General features: G+C 37.6%; 1 protein-coding gene across 3 annotated transcripts in view; it reads right to left on the bottom strand.

Annotated features, from left to right (window-relative positions):
- Window positions 1–12,162, bottom strand: part of ARHGAP24 (Rho GTPase activating protein 24) — a 719,869-nt gene extending 707,707 nt beyond the window's left edge. Inside the window, exon 1 of one of the 3 annotated variants that reach the window (XM_070263497.1) lies at window positions 12,105–12,162. The gene's annotated coding sequence lies outside the window, so the exon portion shown is untranslated. The remainder of the gene's footprint in view (window positions 1–12,104) is intronic. The other 2 variants (XM_070263500.1, XM_070263498.1) reach the window with 2 other exon arrangements.
- Between the last annotated feature and the right edge of the window lie 6,042 nt (window positions 12,163–18,204).

Here is an 18,204-nt window from a genome sequence, read left to right on the forward strand (position 1 = left end):
TCCTTTCCTCTCCTTTCCAGGTGTCAGATCTACATCATGGTCTGAAGACTCTCCTGCTCCTGCCTGTCTCTTTCACAGGCATTCCCACAATAAATCTCTTGCGAGTCGAATCTCATCTTTGTGTTCACTCATCAGAGGACCCAAATACACATGACCCTAACACCAATGGATACTGGGACAGCTAATGATCTTACATAAGCTTTGTTTTCTTCATCTGTTAAAATGGAGAGTAAAAACTGTGAGGGGTGTTGTGAAGATTGAATGAGATACATTATCAGTGAACCAGGGAGCCAACTTCCTGGAACATAGAAAGAAGTTAATAAATATTAACATCTCTTTTCAGTTTTTATGAACAAGTACATTTCCCTCACATCATTAAACATTTGGTGCTATAACTTATGTTTTATGCACTGTAGCAGTGCATAGGGTATGGCACATGATGAATGAGATAAGGCAAAGAGCTTTCTAAAACAAAAAGAAAAGATACATATGTGAGGTGATAGAGTGTTAATTACCTATGTGGGAAGAATCCTTTCACAACATATATGTACGTCACATCATAATGACATGCACTTTAAATATCTTAAAATTTTATTCATCAATTATACTAAAGTTAAAAAAAGGGGTTTCTAAAGACAAATACAACAATAAATAGCACAGTAAAGTCATATACCATACATGTGATATTATTCACCTGGCCAGAGACAGAGGCACAAAACAAAATCCTCGGGAAAATGTTTTTTCTTTATGTATATTTCATATACATATTTATTAAATATCAAATATGGAAGTTTTAAGCTGTCAAACTTCCTCTCAAATTCAGAACATGGAAAAACAAGGATGCATAACTGCTGTCCATTAATATCTCTGAGCCTAAAGACAGACTCCTGTAGGTTTCTGCCCATGTCCAAAGGTATATATTTGCAAGAAATTTTTCACAGGTCCATGTAAATCCAGATGGGCTTGCTGCCCAGAGAAACTAGCCAGCAGACACTTTGCAGGGATCTTGCAATAAATTAACAGCAGTGTCAAAAAAGATTTGGGGGAAGAAAGAGGAAAAATAAAGAATTTTATTACTTGTTGCTTCAAAATATAAATAAAAGAAAAAACTGAATTTAAAATCCATCAATTTTGCTATAACATAATATCTGCTTTCCTTAAAGTTACCATGCTATGCAAAACCACACAATAAAAACCACAGGGCTTATGAGAAAATGGGATTAGGGACACAACACTTAGAAATTTCATCAGTCACGTATTTTTTTTTTAAATAAAGAACCCTAATAAGAATGGTAGCATAGTTTTATAGATGTGAAATGATTACAAAATACATAAATAATACCATAAATATGACACTTTACCTTGAAAAAGATGAAGTTTGCAGAAGGGTTGCAGCTTGTGAGTTATTATGAAGTGATGGAAGGAGGGTTATCTGAAATGGACATGAAAATTCTACCACCAGATGTGGGTGAGTGTGGCTTATAATATGTGTGGTGAACTGATGTAACTGGTTGAAATATGTATGTGTGTGTGAATTCCTATGCATCTGGGTTCAGCTGGCTGAAGTTTACGACATTCACCTAGAGTTTCTCACAAATAAAATTGTGCAGAAGCAAAGACAAAATTTGTGTCATGCTCAAACTGTTCCTTAATATATCAATTGTGTTGGAACAATTTCACATTTTCAAAACAAGCACCGTAGCAGAACTTACTGTACATTGTAAGCCCATAAACAATTTTTTTTCACTGAAAGGAGATATTTCATTAAGACATAAGATGGAAGGATCAAGATGGTGGAGTAGGAAGATCCTGAACTCACCTCCTCCCACAGACACACCAAAACTACAACTACATATAGAACGACTCTCTCTAAGAACAACCCAAGACTAGCAGAACAGATTTTCCACAACTAAAGAAGCAAAGAAAAAGCCACATTGAGACAGGCAGGAGGGATGGAGATGCAGTCTCGTCAGGACCCACATCCCTGGCACAGCCACCCACAAGCAGGAGGGATATCACAACCACAAGCTTCTCCCTAAAGAGTGAGGGGTCCAAGCTCCACATCATGCTCCCCAGTCCAGGGGACCTACAGCAAGCATATGGGCTCCCATAACATCTGGCTTTGAAAACCAGCAGGGCTTATCCCCAGGAGAGCTAGAGGGCCATAGGAAACCAAGGCTCTGCTCTTAAAGGGCACAGGCACAAACTCACTCACTCCAAGTCCCAGCACAGAGGCAGCAGTTTGAAAAGCACCTGTGTCACATGTGAAGGAGATTCATTGACAATTTTAAGGCATGTGCCAGAAGAGTAGGGATCTGTTGGAACTTTCTCCTGGGATGAAATTGCTAGTGGGTGCCATTTTTTCACTGTCCTTCTTCCTAGCTGGCCATCCCTGGCAGGCACCATTTCTGACATTCTCCATCTACCTTGCTATCACTGCTCACCCTGGTGTTTCCCTGAAGACCTGCCCCACTCAGGCCAGCATCACCCAAAGTGGCTCCCACCCTGGGGGCCAGACCTGCACACCAGCACACTCACAGCAGTTGTGGCCAGGACTTGCAGACAGCCACCCCAGGGGCCAGCCTCACACACAAGCATGTCAACAGCAGTTGCAGCTGGATCTCACAGACAGCTTGCCTGAGGGCCAGCCTCACCTACCATGTAACCTCAAGAGTCACAGCCCAAACACAACAGGAGAATGCATGTAGCCTACACAGGGATCACCCCTGGAGCACCTGGCTTTGGAGACTAGGGGAATTGTGCTACAGATCCCCACAGGACATCTTCTACATAAGGCCACTTCTTCAAAACCAGGAGTTATAGCTGATTTACCTAATACACAGAAACAAACATAAAGAGTTAGGGAAAATGAGCAAATAGAGCAATACCTTCCAAAAGGATAAGATAAAACCTCAAAAAAAAAAAAAAAGAACTAAACAAAACAGAGACAAGCAATCTACCAAGTGAAGAGTTCAAATTAGTGGTCATAAAGATGCTCACTGAACTCAGGAGAAGAATGGATGAACACAGTGAGAATTTACAAAGAGATAGAAAATATAAAAAGTAAACAATTGAGCTGAAGAACAAAATAACTGAAATGGAAAATACACTGGAGGGAATCAATAGCAGATTAGATGATGCAGAAGAACAGATCAACAATCTGGAGATAGGGTAGTAAAAATCATACAACTGCAACAGTAAAAATAATTTTTAAAAATGAGGATAGTTTAGGAGACCTCTGGGATAACATAAAGAGTACTAACATTTGCATTATAGGGGTCCCAGAAGGAGGAGAGAGAGAATGAGAGAGAAAATCTATTTGAAGAAATAATGGCTAAATATGTCCCCAACCTGCCAAAGAAAACAGACATCCAAGTCCATGAGGCACAGAGAGTCACAAATAAGATGAACCCAGAGAGACCCACACCAAGATACATTACAATTAAAGTGTCAAAAGTAAGGGATAAAGAGAGAATCTTAAAAGCAGCAAGAAAAAAACAACTGGTTATATACAAAGGAATACTCGTAAGACTATTAGCTAGTTTTTCAGCAGAAACTTTACAAGCCAGAAGGGAGTGGCAGGATAAATGCAAAGTGCTGAAAGAAAAAACTTACAATCAAGAATACTCTACTCAGCAAGGTTATCATTTCAGAATTGAAAGAAAGATAAAGAGTTTCCCAGACAAGTAAAAACTAAAGGAGTTCATTGCTACTGAACTGACTTTACAAGAAATGTTAAAGGAACTTCTTTAAACAAAAACAAAAAGGCCATAACTAGAAATAAGAAAGAAAAACAATCTCACTAGTAAAGACAAACATATGTTAAGTTGGTGAATCATCACCTTATAGCTCATATGAAGGTTAAAAGATAAAAGTAGTAAAATCATGTATATCTACAATAATTAGTTAAGGGATACACAAAATAAAAAGATGTAAAATATGATGTCAAAAACATAAATCATGGGGGAGGGGAGTAAAAATGTAGGGCTTTTAGAATATGCGGGAATTTAAGTGACCACCAATTTTAAATAGACTACTATATACATTGGTTATTATATATGAACCTCATGGTAGCCACAAAAAAAAAATACCTACAATATATGCACAAAAAAATAAAGAGAATGCGGGGGCTGCCCCACAGCTGCGCAACCAAGTTTGCGCACTCCACTCCGGCAGCCCAGGGTTTTGCTGGTTTGGATCCTGGGTGCAGACATGGCACTGATCATCAGGCCATGCTGAGGCAGCACCTCACATAGCACAACCAGAGGCACTCACAACTAGAATACACAACTATGTACTGGAGGCCTTTGGATGGAAGAATAAAAAAAATGAAAGAAAAATAAGATTGACAACAGATGTTAGCACAGTTGCCAATATATAAAAAATAAATAAATAAATGAAGAGGACATAACACTAAAGAAAGTCATCAAATCATAAGGGAAGAGAGCAAGAGAAGAACAAAGGAAAAAGGAAGAACTACAAAAACAACCAGAAAACAATCAACAAAATGGCAATAAGTACATACCTTTCAATAATTACTTTAAGTGTAAATGGACTAAATGCTCCAATCATTTGGAGCTGAATGAATATAAAAACAAGATCCATATATATATGCAAGAGATTCACTTCAGAGCTAAAGATACACATAGAGTGAAAGTGAAGAGATGGAAAAAGATATTCCATGCAAATTGAAATGAAAAGAAAGCTAGGGCAGCAACACTTGTATCAGACAAAATAGACTTTAAAACCAAGACTGTAACAAGAGACAAAGAGGGGCATTACATAATAATAAAGAGATCAATCCAACAAGTGGACATAACACTTGTAAATATCTATCTACCCAACACAGGAATACCTTAATACAAAAGCAAATATCAGCAGACATAAAGGGAGAAATTGAAAGTAACACAATACTACTAGGGGACTTTAACACCCCACTTACATCAATGGATAGATCGTCCAGACAGAAAATCAATGAAGAAACATTGACCTTAAATGACACATTAGACCAGATGGACTTAATAGATATATAAAGAACATTTCATTCAAAAACAGCAGAATATATATTCTTTTCAAGTACACATAGAACATTCTCCAGGACAGATCACATATTAGGCCACAAAACAAATCTCAATAAATTTAAGAAGATTGCATCATACGAAGCATATTTTCTGACCACAACAATATGAAACTAGAATTCAATTACAAGAAGAAAACTAGAAAGAACATGAACATGTGGAACCTAAACAACACAACTAAACAACCAATGGGACAATGAAAAAATCAAAGAGGAAATAAAAAAAACCTTGAGACAAATGAAAATGGAAACACAATGTTCCAAAATCTATGGGATGTAACAAAAGCAGTTCTAAGTGGGGAGTTTACAGCAATATAGGCCTACCTCTGGAAACAAGAAAAATCTCATATAAAAAATCTAACCTTACACCTAAAGGAACTAGAAAAAGAAGAACAAATAAAGCCCAAAGGTAGCAGAAGAAGGGAAATAATAAAGATCAGAGTGGAAATAAATGAAATACATACTACAGAAACCATAGAAAAGATCAATGAAACTAAGAGCCGATTCTTTGAAAAGATAAACAAAATGGATAAACCTTTAGCCAGACTCTTCAAGACAAAAAGAGAGAGAGGACCCAAATAAATAAAATCAGAAATGAAAAACAAGATATTACAACTGAAATATGAAGAATCATAAGAGATTACTATGAACAATTATACACCAAGGAATTGGACAACCTGGAAGAAATGGATAAATTCCTAGAAACATACAATCTCCCAAGACTGAATCGGGAAGACATAAGAGAATGAAGCATTGAACTAATCAAAATGGCAAAATAACAAGTTGTTAATTATTCCTCTGGATAAAATCTTTATGTACACTAAATTTATATAGAAGTAGAAGAACATAATATTGTTTTATCATTTCAGTTTTTAAGAAGTTATGACTGACGAAATAATTCCCTGACATTATAAAAAAGAAAATAAAAGGGGAATAAATTCTTCTTAGGTTCCAAAATACATATATCTCTTTTCCTTCATATCTAGCGTTAATGTTACTAACATTTTTTTACAGTCAAGTTTTCATCTTTGTCAGGGTCTCATACCCTGGTGGCTTGCATTTCACATGAATCTAAGCCAACACCAGCTTCTGGTACTGTTCATTAAGAAAACCAAATCATCTTCTGGTCCCACTTGGCCATTCATTAAGTTAGTGACCAAGGACTAAGGCTTAGAGAAATCATTTACCACTTCAAGGCCTCTGTTTCTCTAAGACAGAGTGGAACTAGGTTTTAAAGTTCCTACCAAAATTCTTATGATAGGAACTGTAGACTTAAAATTGCAATCCATTTGCACAGAATTTAACAGCTAAAATTTTACCTTCATATGGTATTTTACAAGTTTGTCAAGTGCTTTCACAACTGTTACCTCATTTAACTTACTGTAATTACACCTCCCTGTATCAATGCACACTGTGAATCATTTTCCTCTTCATTCAATTATTTTTTCCATTCGTGTTATTTGAAATCTTTCCAACCTACTTTTGGAAAACGAGACTTAACCAAGCATTTCCAGAAATGCATTACATTGAGTGTTTGAAGAGATCAGTTACAGCTAACATATGTAAAGCACCTGGGGAAACCTGCAGCGGAATTGAAATTGATGAAGCATCAGTTGAGCCATTCAACCATTGAGCTTCTCAATTACTTAGAATATATAAGTCTTTTGTGTTTACTTGTTTGGTTTGGATTTTTCATTCTGTAGAGTGGAACTGATTTCAAGAACAGGCTATCAACACAGGTCACAGGGGGGAAATACAATCAAGTTCTGTTAGCACAGAACTTCTCCAGCCCTCTACTTTCCAGGAGGAGAGATTTGAAGTAAAAACCTCTAGCTTCTTGCTCACAAAAATGAGTGAGTTTACTGGTTGGTGAGTTTCAGACAAGAACTGGACATGAGTAGCCCAGTTCTTCCTGCCTGCCCCTTCCTTGTGATCCAGCTAACTACAGAGGGTAGGCATTCAGTTCTGTTATCTTAAATCCCATGTTTTAGGGAGCAGACTCTGCCTCTGCCCAAAGTCTGGATGTTCAATTCAAGAGAGTGTTAGGACACGGTGCCTTGAGCCAGGAACACTGAGAAATAGACATGGAGTGCAATTCGGAGAGTGAAAATAACAATGAATTTTGAGGCAGTGGGTGAGGTCAGGCTATGTCTGTTATTGACTTTGGTGGTTTGCAGGGGCTTATAGTGCACCGTGCAACTGGTTTTCACAGTTGTGTGGTGTGCTTATAAACAAGTCAGCCTAAGTAGCAGCTTTAGATCTTGGACTTTAAAGGAATGGGTCACTATAGGATTTTGCGTTTGGTGGGGAACTGCAGCTTATGGAGGCTTGTCCAGAGGTGTGTCGCTATTTTTGCACAGTGAGAAGCTGTTTTTACACAGGAAGGACTTCCTAGGCCTTAAATAAAGTCACATGGGCCACCGAGACCTTCAGAAGCTGGCTGCTACAGCATGACCTTGAACTATCTATTGTATGTGGACAATAAGTTAAACAATTTTTGTAGATTTTACTATGTTTCTTAACAACGTGTATAGGAATTGTGTTTAAGTGCACAAATGTCTAAGTTCTACAAATGCTTTCAGAGCACATATGCATGAGGTCCTAGCTTTAAATTTTTTGTCCCAGATAACTTTTTCTTGAAGAACATAAAGAGATACCTGTTCTCACTAAAACCTCCATGAGGCTATAAGCTTCAAGAAATATAAATGTCAATGTGAGGCATTCAGAAATCTGCTGAAGATGTTTCTCCAGCTAGAGTAAGGATAAAGAGGAAAAAGAAATTTTCTGAAGGAGAAAGAGATCTTAGGGTTACAATTTCATTGCAAGAGCAGTGGAATCAGCCACCATGGCACAGGAGAGAGTGTGGGACATGTCACTAGACAGAATCCACGCTAAATCACCATCAGGATGCCCCCAGTAAAGACCCAAAGGCATGTCAAATAAAAATGTAGAAACCTTTGCAAATTCCTCAGTTTTCCCATTTGTCTCAAATGTTCTTTTCAAGGGAAAGACACCATGTTCATAGTTGAATTTTCTCTCAAGTCCTGGTAATTCTCTAGGGCCAAAGGTAATATATTATAGATGACTTCTCCCAATTGAATTCAACTTCCAAAGTCATAAATTCTGAAAAATAGATGGAGTAGCATCCTGATCAGAATAAAATCAAGACTGTCTACCCTGTTCTCAGATCTCATTGAGTCTCTTCTAGAATCCTTAACACCACTAAATAGTGAGTTTGAAGAACACTTTTCCCTGGAAAAACCGCTCTAGGGTCTAAGGATTAATTTTTTTTCCCCCTAAGTTTGGTAGGAGTGGGGCCCATGCTGTAATAATCTTGTGAACTCTTTTTTTAAAAATTAGGTGCATTGGAAACTTGGCGATGAATTAATACTATTTCTGAAGGTGTGAAGGAGCTATACCCCTTCCATGAGAAATAACCCAGGATGCAGCTGCTGAAGGAAATTCACCCTCTCTGGCCATCAGGAACTCTCTACTGAGGTGGAGCAGAATAAGAAATTGGCAAAGATGATTTTTTTTTCACTAATTTCCTTGAAATCACAAAGGTAAAGTAATTGATTCTGGGTTTTAATTCATTTGAACTGTAAAATCAAGGGAATTTAAATTTGTGCTTTAATTTTGTTGAGGAATTTAATAGTGGGCAGAGATTTATGTTTAAATACAGGACATCTAGTTTTTTGGCATGTTATTATTGGAACAGCTCCTTGTGGTCATTTGATATCATTGCAAAACCTTTAATAAGCTTGGACAATGTAGCTAGATAATAATTTGGGTTGGGAATTGGGAGAGAATTTTTAGCTTTAGTGCAGACGGACCCTTTTGGAACCTTCTAGGGGAAAAAGGTGTCCTTCTCACCAGTGTCCTGGCAGATCCACAAAACGTCAGAGATTAGTGGTAGGACAACAGCCTCATGATGGTGGGACAAGGTTATCTTGATAGACTGCAGATTCTCTCTCCACTCCCCCCCACCCCCCACCCCCGCCCAGGCCAATTGCAACAATCCTGCTTCCACGGATTTGACAATTAAGCTCCATAAAGTAAGAAAACAAACTCCTGGAGAATATTTTAAGGGGTGGAGGGTGAGGTCATTCTTTCCTCCCCTCAGATTTCTGTGATGGGGTTTTTCCAAGGTTTCTCACCCCAGAAAGTTAGAATCAGTCAGCTGATCCACCAGTTTGGGAGAAGAACTAAGTAGGCTTAGATCAGCTCCTTTCCCCACATCCCCAAGGAGGCCAGTGCCCTAAGAGAATATACGCACTCTACCCTACCTGCAGGTGGGGCAGAGACAGGCTTCCAGCCAGGGCCTTCCCAGCTGCCTGACTCTAGCTTAGCCTGGAGTTTGGTATTAAGATGCCATTACTGTCACTTCCCCAAGTCACATTCTCCAATATCAGTTTCATCAATCATAAAGGATAAAGGTGGTATTTTGATCTCCATCCATCTTATCCCACATATATGGGCAAGGCTGACATATACATACATACGTACGTATGTTATCAACTCAGGCAGGGAAACCAAGGCTGTCACTTGTTGGGCTCATTAAGCTTATAAAGGCAAAAGGAGGGGACTCTCTCACAATATTCAGTCCAGTGGGGTGATAAAGGGAAGCCTAGATCCAGGATTTGAGAGCCATGGCACTCTACCAAAGGAAGCTACTGAAAAACTTTGCTCCCCTCAAGTTTCGAAATGTGAAAATCTGAGCAAACAATAAAAATCCCAAGTACGTATTTCCAACCTCACATCCACTCAAGTTTTAGGTCTGTAAAGGGTATCCCATGGAATTATTTGAGCATCTAATCTTAACAGGCCAAGAACACAATGTGCCTTAAAGCAGGGATTGGGTCATAGAAAAGTTATGAAAGAAACAAAAGCAAAAGCACAGCTGGAGGGTGTCAGCAGTGACACTGCACACTGCAGGAGAAGATAAACTGTCTGTTTCTACTTCCCTCATCACCACACCTTTAGCATCTGCCGTCGTGCTCTAACTTTCAGAACGGTCATGTGCAAGACAGCAATGTATAGAATGAGAAGTTGGAACACTGAAGAAAATTGAGGAATGGGGAAACAAGTAGGGTATTTTCCTAATAGTGTTCAATTAATCTAGTAAAGCCCATTTTGGTGACCACATTGTCACAGACCATGGCAATAGTTCTATTGGTCTTTATAGTTTTAGAGAATTTTTTAGATGTCACTCCCAAGAATTCTCTGCTACAAACCAAATGGACACTACTCTTTCTTACCCCCCCAAAACAAACAAACAAACAAAAACAAAACAAAAAAAAATCAACCAAAGCTTCGTCACACCCATGATTTATTTAAGGTAAAGCATTAGCGACAACTAGAAGTGGCAGATCAGAACGAGAGGGCGTAAAACCCCCACCTTCCTTCAGTATTCAATATTCTTCTACATTCTTCAATATACAACAGTATTTTTTGTAATCCCTGCTTTCATAAAGCTGGAAAATTAATATAGAGGTATTTTTCTCAGTAAAAACTCAGCCCAGATCTGACAATTCCCTTTCTGATCATCTTGAGAAGGAGAAATTAGAGTTTCCTTACTCCTCTAACACGGATAAGTGCTATTCTTATCCTGAAGTGAACTTAAGTAAAAAGAAAGACATGATCTACATTAATGAAAAAGGTAGATGAAAAATATTTTTTATATTTTAGTGCCATCCCAATGTTGCCAGTCTCGAATTCTCTGTTCAGGATTTGAAGGATGAAATTGAAAACATCTCAACAGTGAATCATAACGGAGCCTCCTGACTCCTGGCCCCTCCTACTACCAATAACTGCATCACTCATAAAAATCGTTCCAAAAGATAAACAGAAAAACAAGCTAAAAAAAGCTAGATTAAACTACAAGTTAAAGTAGGGTAAGAGGGAGCTCTCCAACTGACATGACTTCTTAAAGTTGCCATCAAGTGTACGTGAGCGTGTGGAGAGCACACACACACACACACACACAAATACACACACACCATAAGCCAGTCCTCTGACTGTATTCTCTTCAATCGCCACGTCCAGCTCAGACTGGTGACCAGTTGCCTTGGCTGTGGAGAAGCTCAGAAGACATAAGGAGCTGGTCTCTTCCAGACAATTTCGTTTGAAACTTTTGAGTTGTTCCTTTCACTACTGCAAGTCAAATCAAACACCCTTTCCCTCACTCTTGTATTTCAGAAGTAAGATGTAGTAGGAAAATAATCCCTCAGGAAGCCAGCTCTGCGATCAGGGATCAGAAACCAATACACTGAGAACCTCTAGTTTTTGTGTAGTTCACTTCTATTGGAGAATTACACTTCTAGATCTCCCCGTTTGTTTCTTCCTCTCACCCAAGTACTCACAGTCTTCTTCCATCTCTATCATTACCTCACAGTTGGCTGAAAAGACAATAGTTAATCTGCAGAAATCTTTTACTAACCCGATGCTGACTGGGTCTCATCCTTAGATAACTGGCTCCGTAAAGATGCACTTGCCACAGAATATGAACTATAGACTGAAGGCTGTTAATCATAATTGAGGCTGACACTTCATACAACCTCTCACCGACAGAGCGCTCACTTTAAACCCAGAGTAACAAAAATGAAGGTCGCATACTTCGTTTATCTGCACCTCACCCACCTGAATCTTTTTGTGACCTTTGGATCACTGAAATATTATTTTTCAGAGGGCAAAAATCATACAAGAAGATCTTTGTTTTCACTGATCCCTATAATAAAATCTACCAAAGATAGAAGAAAATCATTAAACCAAACTTAAAGCAACAGATATCCAGTCAAAACACAACACACATAATAAAGCCAGCTTATCTCTCATAAGAAAGTCACATAGCCTCACAATTTTATTTGGTAAGAAATATTAACAGCTTTCCCATAACAGAATTGGTATACACCTCTACTGAAAGAAAAGGCTAGGATTCTATTTGAATCAACTTTTGTGGCTTACCTAAACTATTGCTATTTACTTCTGACATAAACAATAAATGAATAAATTGTATCTGGATACTCACAGCAGAGAGCTCAGGTCTGGCCCCTAACATCAGACGTCGCCGCTGCCGACTGAATGCTACTGTTGGGAGGTGTTTTTATTTTCCTAACAAAGTAGCACCCTCTAGTGGCTGTTAAAAATTATTAAGAAGTACATACCAAGCATGTGACATAATTTGTTTACTATCCAATTACGCAATGTCAAAACACTCAGGTGAGAACAAAAGCTTGCTCTGGGCTTTACAGGAAGCATATTGCAACCTCACTGTATGCCTTCTCTAAGGAGGGTGGCTTTTAAAGGAAAAGATGGTTAAACAGCACTCCTATTTCACATCTATGGTGTGCCTCTAGAAAAATATACTAGTCCCTGGTATTAGTTTATAATTATTCTATTATTATTTTTGCCGTTATTACTAGTATCATCATCACTATTACTATTAATAGAAAATTTACCGTTTACTGAACAATGGCTTTATACCAGAAAATGTATTCATTGTTTTACGTGTTTTATCTCATTTAAAACTCACTACGAATATATAACCTAGGCTTTATCCTCATCCTGTTTTGTGGATGAGATCATTGAGGTCCATATATGTAATGTAAGTTGCCCAAGGTCAGCTACCTAAGAAGAGGTAAACAAACACTGGGATTCAAACCCATCTTTACATGTTTGCAAAGACGCTTACAATCCTGATTTCAACCAGTAGAAAATATCTGTAGCTGTCACACGTTTCAGCCTCATGAAAGTCACAATCCAAAAGAATTATTCAACACCAGTGAAAATAAAATGGAAAATTTGAGTAAATTCTTTTAAGTTTATGTTAGAAATACAACAATTTTCCATTGTAAATAAAAGTCAAATACGAATTCTTGAATGGCAAAGCTATAGTCTCTAGGAAGTCAACTTAGTCCTTCATATTTTACCATATGCCTAACAGAAGGGCACAACATTTGCTAGGTGAGGATATTGTATAAAGTCAAGAGAGGTATATTTCTTCAGTTAGGCATTCAACAAACATTTATTGAATGCCTCTAGCATTACCTCTTGTTCTGATAGTCACACAGCCAAGATGTTTGCCCTAAGCAGGTTGCTTTGTGAATATCAAGAATTATCAGGCAAGAAAGACCCCCTGAACTAAGAATTTTTTTATGGCTGCAAGATTTATATATTCCATCTTAAATGTCATGTGTCTGATCCCCGGTAGATAAAACTCTTTCTGACATTTGTATAAGGCTTGAAGGAACCTCGAGGAGCAAACAGAAAAGAGTGAGTATTAAGCATCTGCTCGGTTCTTGTTAGTAGTCCATGCTCTTCACATATATCACTGTGGCAGAGACTGCTAACTGTTCATCAAACCTATTTCCTTTTCTTCTTAAGCACATAGTTGACTACATTTCAGGCTATGTTGTACTTGGGTGTGACCATGCCACCGGATTCCAGCCATTGGAATGTGAGCAGAAGTAATGTGTACCACTTCCACGCCTAGCCCACAAAGACCTCCCTCTTGAGATCATCCATATTCCTTTGCCCTTCTGGATTGACTAGACTGGAGAAGGTTCCCAGGCAACCTTGGACACATGTATTACAGGTAGAGACACAAGATGGAAGGAAGGAGCCTAGGTCCCTGAATCATCTCTTGGAGAAAAATATGTGATAATCAGGAGTACCCATCTTGTAGTTTAGGTGAGCAAAAGACAAACTATATATTTTGAGTGATTGTGCAGTTTTTCATTTTATTCTTGAGCTAAGCATTACATTATACAGTTATTTAATCTTCACAATAAATTTAGCAAGTTTATGTGGGCTCATCTCTATTTTAAAGATGAAAAAACTGAGGTTCAGATAGTTTAATAACTAGCCCAAGTATTTACAACTAATAAAATTCAAACCTGGATCAAATCATGTCTCTCTAACTCTAAAAGATATGCTCTTTCCTCTATGTTACATGAACAGTCCATCTTCCTGCCTCTTAACAATAATGAAACCATTGTGTTCCTTTATATTAGTCAGCTTGGTTATGCTGTAGTAACAAATGACCCCGAAAATTTGAGTTTTTATGATACTAATGTCATTTATGTTTGTGCCAGCCTCAGATCCTGCTCAATGCTTTCTTCATCTTAGGACCCAGGCTGAAGGAGCACTTTTATTTTGATCTCATAGCAGAGGGAAAAGAGTAGAAATACATGACGGCTCTTAAATGTTACTTCCACTCACATTCCATTCGCCTAAGCAAATCAATTGACCAAATCTGATATCAGTGGGGTCAGGAAGCACAAGCCTTAAACAGAAAAAGGGGGAAAAAATTGAGAAAAAAATATATACTTGACCACACCCTTACTCATGGAAACTAAAAGTTAAAAGAAATGTTATGAGAAAGGTATGACAAAATTAAGAGAAAATAAATTATAGCCAAATTATGAAAAAGAACAAGAGAACCAAAATATCAATGAGATGACATACTCTCCTTGATCACCACCCAAAAAAATGTAATGAAGCTAAGAATTCAATTAAGAGATATGATCTGAGTCCAATTTGCACACTGGAACAGAAATTAGATTTCTGAACCATCTCAACGGGTATCTTAAACACACACACTCTCTTAGATATTTTAAGCTATAGGTTGTAGAATAACTCATCAATACAGAAAATATATTACCGAGTGAACAGAACAAGTAAACTAAAGATATGTTTGTCAATTAAGAAATAGGGGTGAGGAAAAAAGAGAGAGTGGTGAGGGTAGGGATAATGATTGACAAAAACCTACACAACATTGTTTATAAAATCATAGACAAGGAAGTCATGGTCTAGTTCTGGCTGATGACGTTCCCTATTCATTTCTTGATGTCATAGTCCTACCTATATTTTTAAAGAAAACTACTTTTTAAAAGTATGATCAATCTGTCCCAAGTTATTAGTGTCTTTATTAAAGCAGACATATTGATCCAAATTTTTCATCTTAAATATTTGCAGGTAATAATGCCCAGTCAAACATACCTCTGTTGCCTTATAAAATAAATTGTTCTGAGTGTCTCTATGTTCTCTGAAATCATCTTATATATTCTAGTCTCAGTGACTATTTGATAAATGGATGAGTAAATAAATGAAATGGAAATTCTCTGATTCCCAGCATGATTTTACTGACATATTTAATGCTTAGGAAGTTCTACAGTAAGACTCAGTATTACATTATTCTCTGGAACCCAGTAAAGAAAACCAAAATAACACGTGTACAATGAAAACAACAGTGAGCCAGAACTAAACATCGGCTTCTAATAAGTGAGAAGAAATAAAAAATAAATCAGCAATAAAATAAAGTAGTCAAATTCAGCAATCATTTGCAGAACACCTATGAATTAAGTACAATTATTTTTTAATGTTGGCATTCACCATTAGACTGAAGCTCTATGAGAGCAAGACCCATATCTGTTTTATTTGTCAGGTGCTTAGAACTTAACACAAAATTTACCACAAAAAGAGCTCAGTAAGTACTCATCAGTTTGAAAGAAGGTAAGAACGGCTCTGTGACTGATGAGTTCACAAAAATTATCCTTGTTAATCTTCAGAATAATCTTGGGTTATTGATCTCAGTTATACTAATGAGGGAACTGAGGCTGGAGAGACAAGATGAGTTGCCCAAGTTCTCGTAACTAATAAGAAGCAGAATCAAAGTGAAAAAAATTAGTAGGTAAATACATCGTTTATTCTACCAGGCATAAGTGCTTGCTAACTCAGTGACAGCAGTCTTACTGGGTTGGTTAAATCGGAGGGCAAGAGAAAAGACACAAAATAGGAAATTTATTTACATAAAATGGAGCCAGATCTTCAGTGGGTTTTTCCATAAAAATAGAAACTGACAGGAAATAGAATGATCAGCAAGTGTGACTACAAATACATTTATCAGAACTAAGAATGTATGTATGAATGAAGGCAGGAGGCAGAGGTCCTGATAATGCCAGAAATGATGAGAATAAGAGAATTAAATTTCTTTGTAGAAATACGAACTTTACAATTAGAAATATTTCTTTAGCCTACAGAAAAACCTCATGTGACAGAAATGTCACACACACAAACTAAACGCAGCACACCATGTAATGGCAAGATGAGGAGCCTTAGTCTTCTTGTGTCTCCATCTCCGATTTTCCCACTGCTTATGTCACTTCTCTGGTTGGTGTGTACCGTCTTGTGATATATAAGTCAGGAAGAGAGCTTAATAATTGCCTCAAAATGATAACAAGGTAAATAAAATGTAAAAATCATACAGTTGCCTTGCCTTTGCTGTGGAAACTGTTTTCCAGGTTATAAAAATAATCCATAAAAGAATATTCTACTTTATGGATAAATTCTAGCTAACACATGCAGATGAAGTGATAGAATTAGAATACAACCCTTTTGCAACCCTAATGAAGTAATGAATGTGGGCAATAATCATCAATGGCTGCTAAAAACCATTAGATGAAGGGCTGTTGGTAAAGTTGTAATGGTTGGATCATCTGACAACATCTGAACCCAGCGATCAATCTTATACAAGAAGAGATAACCAGACATTGTGAGCCTTTCAATGTGGTTCAATCAGAAATACATAGTACGTACCACTAATGAAGTGTTCTTGCCACAAAAGTAAATGTGAATCTGATCTAGACTTAAATACTCTTTCACAGAAAATCCAGGAGATGAGAGAAACATGGTAAATAACACCTCCTGGAATGCAATCAGCTAAAATCAGATTGTAGGAAATCCTAAAAATGAGTGACTTGGTTTTTTTTCAACAAGTAAATGGCAAGGGGAAAAAAATAAACAAGAAGGAATAATTGTTATTAGTCTTAATGTGTTCTTTAAGCAATGTAGAGCTTGTTTGGGACCTGATTCAAATAACACCAGCTGTAAACAGACATTTATGAGATAATCTGGGAAATTTAGATACTGAATGGATGTTTAGTGATATTAACAAATAATTGTTAGTTTGGGGGTTGTGATGATGTTAAAAATAGTCCTTATTTCAGTTGGCCTGGTGGCATAGCAGGTAAGTTCACACGCTCTGCTTCTGTGGCTCAGGGTTCACAGCCCAGGTCCCTGGCAGGGACCTATGTACCGCTTATCAAGCCATGCTGTGGCAGTGTCCCACACATAAAGTAGAGGAAGATGGGCATGGATGTTAGCTCAGGGCCAATCTTCCTCAAAAAAAAAAAAAAAAAACAGTCCTTACAGTTTTTACACTACATACTGAATTTTAACAGACAAAATAATATATTATCTGAGGTTTGCTTCAGCATGATTCATGAGGAGGGCGATATAAAAGATTGCAGTTGAAATAAAATTGGCCATATGTTGGTAATGGTTGAAACTGGGTGATCAGCTCTTTATACTATTCTCTCTTCTGTTTCTATTTCAAATTTTCCATAGTGAATGATAAAGAGAGAGATCACCTGACAGAGTTTTTAGAGAACCCAATATGTCGGTAACATGAAAGGAGCTTTCAAAGTGTTGTGAGGAGCGAGGTGTAGCATTGCAGTAACTGGCTAAGTCCTTATCCCTGGAAATCCAGACTCAGGCTTATGTACAATACAGGCAGAAGAGCAAGAGAGATTTCTTTCTGGAGCAGTGGTTTACAACACTATTAAAGTTGCCCTTGTCTCTGATACATCGGGTGATTCTGGGCTCATGAGAACCTTCTTGGCTTTCATTATGAAGTCTCACTTTGATTTCCACCATTTATATACCTCTATCTTTTGGCTGTCATACTGGTCTCCCTTTTGGCAAGAATATTTGACTATCTATATCACAGGATCTGTGCCTCAGGATGAAGGTCACATTGCCATATCTGAATGGTTGTTGCCTTGACCTCCCTAACCTGCCTGAATGTGGCTCACCTCTGTGACCCTGCAAATTTAACCTGCCTACCTAGAGCCAGGACAGCTTCCATTTTTTTTCTTACTATTGCTTTTTGCCTAATTCTGCAATATTACCTCCTAATCTGTATTCTAAATGATTTCTAGTGGTCAACTTATATCTCAGGTGTATTAATTATTCATCCTCTCACCTAAATGACCTAAATTTTGAAATATCAAGCAGAAGCAATGACAGCTTCTACTTTTTGGAACAGTGAGCAAATAAAAAGGCAAGAC

Source organism: Equus caballus, chromosome 3 (genome assembly GCF_041296265.1).
Source record: "Equus caballus isolate H_3958 breed thoroughbred chromosome 3, TB-T2T, whole genome shotgun sequence".
Taxonomy (NCBI): Eukaryota; Metazoa; Chordata; class Mammalia; order Perissodactyla; family Equidae; genus Equus; species Equus caballus.